The sequence below is a fragment of the Canis lupus genome, chromosome 29 (genome assembly GCF_048164855.1).
Source record: "Canis lupus baileyi chromosome 29, mCanLup2.hap1, whole genome shotgun sequence".
In the NCBI taxonomy this organism is placed as follows: domain Eukaryota; kingdom Metazoa; phylum Chordata; class Mammalia; order Carnivora; family Canidae; genus Canis; species Canis lupus.
In genome coordinates, this window is record NC_132866.1 from 7,648,193 (window position 1) to 7,657,586 (window position 9,394).

Genomic DNA, 9,394 nt, shown 5'->3' on the forward strand with positions numbered 1-9,394 from the left:
TCGGGGAGGCAGAGGCCGCATGTAGGTGGCAGTGGCCTAGGCTCAGGGGAAGTTACACATCAGTAAGGCTTTGCCCTGAGTCTGGTGGGGGGAGGGCTCTGGGGTCCCCGGGCCAGTGGGCAGTGGTAGAGGGAGCCTCTGTTGTCAGGTAGGGGCCAGCAGAAGGGACCTCTCTGCTTCTCTGGGGCCACACTGGCTCCCAGAAGAGGACAAAGCACCAGAGGAATAGAAGGAAATACAAAGTGAGGTCTGCAAACCCTAAGGCCCGGGGCGGGGTCCCTTCCCAGGGACGTCTCTCAGTGACTGCACGGGCCCCTCTGGCCCTGGGCTGACCCTACCCCAACCCTCCCTCCCGCCGGGCACAGACAGCCCTGCAGACATACCTGAGACAGGTGCCCGTCTCAGCTGAGGGCCCAGGGCCTGGAGACCCTGGCCCCATTTTCCCTTGGACCTTTAATGAGCCTTGAGCATGTATTTTTGGAAGCAGTAATGACGGCTCTCCAGGAAATGAGGGGCAGGGTGAAATATATTGCTGCTGCCACATATTTGTGGTTGGTTTGTTTTTATTTTTAAAATAATGATGCCGTTGAATTCAATTATTTCTAACTATGAAAATGACTGGATCTTGATGGCGCTGGAGTTTGTGGTCTGGAGCCAGGAACAGACATCCAAGGTGAGGTTTGGCCAAGTGAGATGCTGGGGTCCGGACCAAGGGGGCAGGGAAATGAGGAAAGAGGCCGGTGGGTCCGAAGCAAAATAGCTCTTTGTGGGGACTTGTCAGGTGTCCTGTGCCCATTTCGCAGTCGGAGAAGCTGAGCCTGAGGGAGGTCTTGACTTGTCCCACTGAGGCCTCTGGACTGCCTGGCTCCCCTGACCCCTGCCTGATGGGGGTCCGGATGCCAGGCAGGGGCTGAGGATTCCTGGCTGTGGGGACTGCATGGAGGCGTCAGGCTCAGTGTTCAGCTTGGCTCTGCTGATCACAGCAGGTGCCCGAGGGCCGGGGACAGCACTGGTGGGCGACTGCGCTCCCAGCCAGCCCAGGATTTCCATTTCTTCCTCTTCACGTTCGGATCACTCTGGGGGATCACACCCCCACTCTCAGCCTTCTTCCCTGCACCTTCCTGACCCTGGGGTGGCGTGGGGTTAATTGCTCCTTTTCCTGTGACTACCGTCCTTCTTGGCCGTGGATCCTCCTGGGAACTGGAGGGCACTGGGGTGCCCCAGCTGACTGGATACACATCGCCGTCGCCCACAGTTGCCCATCTCTGCCTGAGGAGGAGTGAGCAAGCCAGGATCACCCAGCGCCACCTCTGCCCTCCACCCCCCGCACCCCTACGCGCAGGTGCTGGGCTTTCCTCAAGCCACAGGGTCCTGCTCAGACCCATGGAACTCTGTCTGCTGTCTAGGGGTGGATGTGGGTGGTCAGCAAATTCATGTTGGATGGTGGGCGGGCACGGTGAGATCTGGAATACTTGCGTAGGTGACACTAGTCCCCTTGTGTGTACCACCGGGTGTCCTAGTGCTGCTGCAACAGATGGCCAGGAGCTTGGCTTTAAACAACAGAATCATCTGTACCGTTGTGGAGGCCAGAGTCTCAAGTCAAGGTATCAGCAGGGCCACAGCACTCTCTCTCTCTCTGGAAGCTCTAGTTCCAGCTTCTGGTGGCCCCAGGATGTTCCTGGGCTTGTGGCCACCGGGTCCATCTCTACCTCTGCATTCATGTGAGCTGCTCCCTATGTCTCTTTTCTGTTCCTCATAAGGACCCTCACTGGATGTAGGGCCCACCTGAATCCAGGACCATCTCATCTCAAGATCCTTACTTTACACCTGCAAAGATCCTTATTCCAAATAAGGTCATGTTCCAAGTTTCTGGGCAAGCATGTGTTTTGGGAGCCATGGTTCACCCTGCTACAGTGACATTTTCTTGCTCTTAGGGAGCATTCTCCACCCTTTGCACAGGCCAGGCACCCTGCATGCCCTGCCCGCTGGCCTCTCCCCAGTCTGGCCTCACCCTGCATGTCCTTTTCTCCTGCAAGCTCTTACCCATTCATAGCCTGACTGGAATGCTGTGCATTGCTCTGCATGCTCCCAGGTGGCCTCCGAGCCTCTGCTCTAGAATGTTCTGTGCTAGGTCCCTGCAGGTACTGCAGCCCTGGCACAGGGGTCTTCATCAGCCCTTCCCCCCCAGGGGTCTGTGCTGATAACTGTGTAGCAATTCGTTCAACATCTGCTTTCCCCAGTGGAGGGAAGAATCCAGAAGGCCAGAGGCCCTGCTCTGTGCTGCTCACTACTTATAGCCCCCAACACCTCAGGCCCTGGCCTACTCTACTGCTCCCAAACTATTTGCCGGATGCAGGAGAAAGAAGCAGGTACCAAAGGGAAGTGGGCTTGGGCTTTGGTCCAGTTCCTCCAGGGCCCACCTGACCTGATAGGGCCTGGATGAAGGTGGCAAGGGAGGCGGAGGGGTGAATCCAAGAGGTAACGAAGTCAGCGTTCTGAGGTGATATCCGTGATGCTGAGGATGAAGGAGAGGGAGCCACCATGAGGAGGCTGAGCTAGCTTTCTAATTTAGCAATGGGCACCTGCTCACCTTCACAGATGGAGAGCAAACCGAGGCAGGCCAAGGCAGAGAGAGAAATTAGGCTTTGCTCCCTCCTTCTGCTGCCAAAGCTACCTTGTCAGGCCAGACCCTTGCCATCTCTTTCCTCTGGCTTTGTCACCGCCCTTCCTGTCTCCTGGCCCATCTCTCTCTGATCCAGCTTCTATCCTGCAACGGGAGGGTCCAACGAGAGGCAAGTTTGTCCCTCTTCTCCCCTCTAAAATCTTTCTGTGGCTCCCTATTGCCAACCAGAAAGGTCCAAACCCATGAGTCTGGCTGCAAAGGAAGCATAATGGTGCAGCCTCAGCTGACTGCCTAAGCCCCATTCCCACGCCCTTCCTGAGTCATCGTGGGTCAAGTTGTTCTGAACTCCTTGCAGTTTCCCAAACACGTCAGACTCCCTCATTTTTTACACTGTTTACACATGCCATTCTCTCTTCCTGGAATCCCTTTCCCCACGATTCACCTGGAAGCCTTTATTTATCCCTTAAGGCTCCAGTTAAAATCATCTCCCAGGGTGGCCCTTGCTTAACTTCCTGGGGTGAGGGTGGGGAGCACGGCCATGGCCTATTTCTATAGGTGTCTCCTCTCTGGGCCTGGCACAAAGTTGAATCAACAAATACTCCCAAGTGACCTAAGATATGGTCTGCTGTGTAGACAGCATCCGATCCTCCTCAGCAGGGTGGGGCCTGAGAAGAGGTCCCTGTGAGGCTGGCTGATCTTCCTTGGGCCCCCCAAGGCTGCCCAGCCTGATGCTGCTGCCTTGTGCTTGGATTGTGGCATCAGGCATTTGGGGCGCCTGCCCCTGAGCCGGTGTGCAGAGGGCTCTGAGAAGGGAGGGCACGGGGCTCTTCTAGTCCTGACTTTCTTCTTCCACTGGCTGCGACTGTCTGAGAGCAGGGGCACCTGCTTCCCTGTGATAACAGAACAGATCAGTTTGCGGCTCATCACCGGAGCAGCTGTGATGACAGTGGGAAAAGCAGGCCCGTCAGGGAAGCCAACAGTGAGGATGTGGACGATACATGTTCTGAGGATTCGTTTGCACACATCCCAGCTATAATTTTTCCCCTTGAGAGAATGGGATGTCACAAGTCTGACAGGTATTCAACAACTGGGGTAGGAAGGGGAAAAAATAGCAAGCTGCCAGGGCTTCAAAAGCAGCGCTCTCTTGGCAGAAAGGACATGAGAACAACTTGACAAGATAAAGGGTGCCGAATTCTAAGCTGCACGGTAATGGATGCTAAAGACGAAACTGGCCTTGGAAGACCAGGCTGTGTCGATGGTGGCTCTGGAAACATTGGAGAAAGAGGGCCACAGACTGGTGGTGGTGGTGGTGGGAGGGGATGGCATCCTATCTCCTGGGATGATGGTGTGCTCCTTTCACCGGAAAGGTGTGTGTGTGTGTGTGTGTGTGTGTGTTCCACATGAGTGTTTGTGTAGACTTTGTATGAGCTTGGGTACTGCATCAGTCAGCTATTACCATAATAGTGCTGCATAACAAACCACTTTAAAATTCAGTAGCTTAAAACAATTACTCATAATTACTCATTGGTCTTTGGGTCACCTGCAATTCAGCTGCACTCGCTTAGGCTTTTGGCTCCTGCCTCTGGGCTTTAGGCCGGGGTGGCAGTCTGAGATTAGGTGGGCCCGTAGGTCATTCATTGCATTTGAACTGGCAACCACCAGGCCATGTGGTCAGCTCCACGTGTCTCATTCTGGAACGTGGCTGAAGGGGCAGCAGCTCCTAGAGCAACCTCTTCTGATGATCCCCAGAGTGAGAGAGCAGACCCCACTGTATAAGCACATTTCAGGCTGTTTGCTGGACCTGATGACAACACCCACATGGCCAGAGTGAGTCTCATGGTTGAGCCCAAATGGGAATATACTCTGCTCAGCATGAGGCCATTATGTAGCGGGAGCTGGACCACAAATCTCTTGTTATGTGAGATTTTTGAGCTGCGTGAGTGTTCTGAGGGTTTGGATGTACGTGGTCACGTGTCTCAGTGTGTGTGGAACCACTCTGTGTGTGCATTTATGTGCTTTGCTCAACGATCAATACACTCCCAGATGAGCACCATAAAATTATTTTAGTGAGATGACCAATGGGGGTCACGTGAGAGAAACGCCGAGGGTCACGGGACTGTTGGCACTGCTTGAAATTTAGTGCAAAGTTATACAATCTGGCCTTGGTCTCCACTAGAGTCATAAACTACGTGAAGCCGCTCTGTGTATCCATCACCTCTAAGGTGTGTGATTTCTGGTCCCTTCAGCTCATAGAAAGAGAGGGGGCGAAGCCAAGGAGGCTTAACTTTCCAGCCTATTCAAGTGAGCTCAGCAATGTCTAATTTGGAGGCCACCGAGGAGAAGTTGGAATGAAAATTAGGCTTGAGGAACTGCCCTCATGCCGGTGGAGATGAAAGCATCCCCACAGGTAAGGAGGAAAGCCGGGTGTCCGCTGGGGCCTGTTCCCTGGGGTGGGGAGGGGGCAGAGAAGTGAACCTGTCGACCAGAGAGTTTCAGGTATGAGGCTCGAGCAGTTGGCATGCTCGGTGCACAGAGGCACCGTGGGAAGGCTCTCGGGCCATGCAGCCAGTCAGCCTCATCAGCTTTCAGGTGGTGGAGCCAACCTGCCGGTTAGTTACACTTGCCTTTTATTTTGCATGAGATGAATTTTTAATTTTTATGACAGTATTGGGACAATTCCAAAGAGCCTCCACCTGGCAGCCTCCAAATGTGCTGTGTACATTTGGTCAAACCGTCAGGGCATCCAGAAGGGTCGATCTAGCTCCAGACATGGAAATGAACGTGGGCTTCTCCAGCCCTCAGGAAGGGGGCCCGACTCCGTGTTGCCTGAGACCCTTGGGAAGGGTCTGAACGGGAGCTTCCTGGGCAGAGGTTTCAGTGTCAGGAGCCCTGCTGGCCCCTGGGGCTGGCACACAGAACAAGGCAGGCGGGCAGAGCTGACAAGCTGGTGGGCAGCCAGACCCAAAGAGAAATGCTGATAAGCTTAATAACTAGGCCATGGACGAACCCCCAAGGAGCAGAGATTGCAGCTGACAGCAGAGGCCTCTTTAGACGGCATCTGGGCCACAGGTGAGGGGCGGGAGGAGCTTGGACGATAGCCCCCAGCTCCCAGGCTACCAGTAGGGGGGCCTGAGTTAGCTGGCCCAGGCCCACTGGGATGGGCTCCCATCACAGCTTCAGTCCCTCGCCCATCCCTGAATGGTGGTCCTCCTTCCACCCTCGGCCTTCCATGTCGGCAGGTGCCCTGGCCCTGGCTGATCGAGTCCCTCCAGAGCCAGGTGGCTGTGATCACCGCCCGCCCCTGCACACTGTACCCTGCGTTCTTCCCTCTTTCTTCCTCCGGCGGGCCAAGTCCGCATCGCCCCACATTCCCAGGGCTTGGGCACGGAGGAGATGGAAAGCCGGCCTCAGGAGCACTGCCTTCTCCTCCTGCACCACCCTCCCCGCTCCGTGCCCTGCTAGCTCCTGCAGATTCAGGCTGTCAGAACCCATGACTTACAGCCCCTGCCTAGGGCCCGCAGCGAGGAACCTGAAAACGCAGGAAAAGGTCCGCCGCTGGAATGGAAGCCCGCTCAGATCCCAGGACCGTAGGATGCCGGAGCTGGAGGGCACTCTCTTACCTGCTCGGTGGCCTACCCCGGAGTACCCATGGAGCACGCATGGGGTGCCCTGACCGTGCCAGGCAGATGCGGGGCGCCTCGGGTGCAGGCAGGCTCAGCCCCTCTCGCAGGAGGACAAGGTGGAGGTTGTGTCCTGGGCTCTGAGAGCTGAGCTGCGTGCAGAGCCCAGAGGAGGTGGGAGGCAGAGCAGTGGCCCCACATCTTGTCCATGGTTGGGGGGGGGGTCGGAGGAAGCAGCAGCTGAGGCTGGGACGTTAAACAGGTGGGCTTGATGCTCATCTGAAATGCTCCTTTAGCCAACCTCCTGCTCTGCTCAGATGGATGCAGGAGAGGAGGGCCTGGGCCTCAGCAGGAGAGGAGGAATCTGGCCTGAGGTCACCGCCTAATGACAGATTTTGATGATTACTTGCTGAGCTGGGTTTTCACTGCAGGGAAGGGGGAAATTCCCAGGCGGGGACAGGGAGGGGATTACAGCTCGATGCTACTAGGCTTTGTCTGAGGTGCATCCTTCCCTGACCCAGATCCTGGGGAGAGAGCATAATGGGGCTGGGGATGGAAGAACCGAGGGACCTCCCCCCACCTCGCCCCCACCCCTACCCTCTATCACAGTGACGCACATCATGGACAACGTCCAGTTTCACTTGATTTTTAGGCAGAAAGAGAATGTCAATGTTCTGCAGCGATGTGGCTCAGATGCCTTTTAGATTTTTACCAAGTTTCCCAGGCTCTCACAGTTGGCAACCTACCTCTTGTTTGATTGATAGCCTCTTAGCAACTTGTCTCTATGTGGTCTCATCCGTGTATTCAACTTCATTTTCGTAGAAACAGCAACTCTCTTTTTACACTCATATTTTATCAGCTGGCATCACGTTTAATAAAACAACACCATTGCAATAACAAAACGGGCGGGAGCAGGTCTGGGACCATCACATCCCACTCTGGGCAAATTCACAGTTGGATGGATGGGAGCAGAGGTGCACAAGGTACTGGAAGGCAGCCTGCCCGGCCCAGCACTTTTGTGTGTTGACATCATGAGAGAGCAGAGAGGTGGTTACTCCAGACACTTGGTTAAGAGGAAGTTGGTTAAGCAAGTTTCCACTGTGTTTGCAAGACAATGTTTATATCAAGACTAGATTCCGCCAAAGCGGACCTTGAAGACAAGGATTTGAGAGCAAGTAAAGCTCGTATTTATTTGGGGAGTGATACTTAGAAGCATGGGTTGGGTGAGGGAAGCCAGGCAAGGAAGGGAAAAAAGCCAGTTCAGTCAAGTTCCCTGACAGCAGGTTTCCACCATGAACCGCAACTGAGGTTCACACCCGCTGTGGGTTTCTGTAAGAGCACGCAGAGTGCCCCAGAGGGCTCCCACCCAAAGGTCAGGAGGCTGGGGCCACTTACCTGCCAACACCCAGCCATCCTTAGCTGGGGCTACTCCTGGGAACTATAACTGCTCAGCACAGAGGACATCCTGCCTGCTGCTGAGCACCCTAGAAAAGCCCTGAGCAGCACCCTGTAATCCATCAGGCTTGATAGGTACAATGGCCAGGACCCAAGACACTTCTGGGGCTCATGAAAATGTTTCCATTATTTTTTATTAGAAAGAAAAAAATGAACTTTAGGGTTGAAGAAAATATTTTAATGTATAATGTCTATCTTGATACCAATACAGACATAAAATACAATTTTTAATATTTTTTCTTATGAAGTGTCTAAGTCTGGTAGGCCTGCCATTATACAATATCACAGACTGGGTGGCTTAAACAACAGAGCTCACAGTTTTGGAGGCTGAAAAGTCCAAGGCCAAGATGCTGGCTGATTTGTTTCCAGTGAGAGCCCACTTCCTGGCTTACACACGGCCACCTCCTTGCTGTGTGCTCATATGGCCTTTCCTCAATACATGCATGTGGTGAGAGAGAGAGACTCTCACCCTCTTATGAGGCCCCAATCCCATCAGATTAGGACTTTATCCAAGACCACAATTATCCATAATTACCTCCTAAAATAGGGAGATGCCTCCCTATTTCCAAAGGTACTCACATTGAAGGTTGGAGCTCCAAAAGATGAATTTGGGGAAGACATAATGCAGTCCAGAGCATGGAGAAGGGTCCCACAAAGGTCTGACTGAAGGCCCTGGTTGGAGGTGCTGGCAGTAAGAAGCAATGGGTGAGTGAAGGCATGGGAGACTCAAGGGGCTATTGTGTGGCACCAGCAGCCTCTAGCAGACTGTAATGATTATAGACTTGATCTGACATAAGCAAGGAGGGTGAATATGGGGGGACCACTTGGGTAGTGAGACAATGAAGGAGCCAGTGGTTTGGGGGTCTCCACAGGGTTCTGGAGCAGTGAGAGTGGGGTCATGAGTGCTAGCAGGCTGAAGAGATGGAAGGTGGCGTGAATTCGTGGTTTTGGAGGCCCTGTAGTTTTAGGGTGGTGACAGGAGTCGGTGGCTGAGATTCAGCTCACCACAGGCAAGAAGGTTGAGGAATCTTGGGCCAGGCCATCCTCCTGGGTCATCCAGGTGGACCTAAATAGTGAAGTAGGCAGGGCAGGTGGGGAGGGCTCCAGTGGCAGAGGGAATGTGACCAACAGGACAGATAAGCAGAGCTCTTTCCAGGAGGGAAGGAGACCAACCTATGTCTGAACTGAGCAGCATGCAGTGAGAGAGAAAAACAAGCCATCTGCTGTTTCTCTAAACAATTAACCTGTCCAACTCCTCATTGTCAGGGTGGGAAAAGGAGCACTTGCTGGAACTCTTCCACCAGGTAGAGGCCGAGTTGGAACTAGAACATAGCCCTTCAAACTGAATTATTCAAGCTGATTTTACAGGGGAGTATATGGGATAGACAGGTAAGCTACGCTTTTGGTTGTCAAGATAAAATATTGAATAGATGTCTGTCTTCCCCCAAGCTACTGTATGGATTCAACACAATTCCAATCAAAATCCCCAAAAGATGTTTTAAAATCAATATGCTTTGAAGCCCCCTCTGAAAAATAGGAATAGTCAAAAATTTCAAAGAATGGTCTTGAAATTAAGAGCAACAAAGTGAGGGGTAGAGAGAGAGAGGAGATGTGAGCTGAGGCTGCTATGCCTGAGAGCATGTTATCAAGCAAAATTATTGAAAACACAGAGCTGACTCAGGCCCAGAGAAATAGA

At 53.4% G+C, this 9,394-nt stretch overlaps 1 long non-coding RNA gene across 1 annotated transcript; it reads right to left on the reverse strand.

Annotated features, from left to right (window-relative positions):
• Window positions 1-545: 545 nt before the first annotated feature.
• On the reverse strand, window positions 546-7,242 carry LOC140620733 (uncharacterized). Its single transcript, XR_012020454.1, has 2 exons — window positions 6,990-7,242; window positions 546-6,625 (listed from the first exon to the last, which is right to left on the reverse strand). It is a non-coding gene; the product is annotated as an uncharacterized lncRNA (long non-coding RNA).
• Window positions 7,243-9,394: the final 2,152 nt, after the last annotated feature.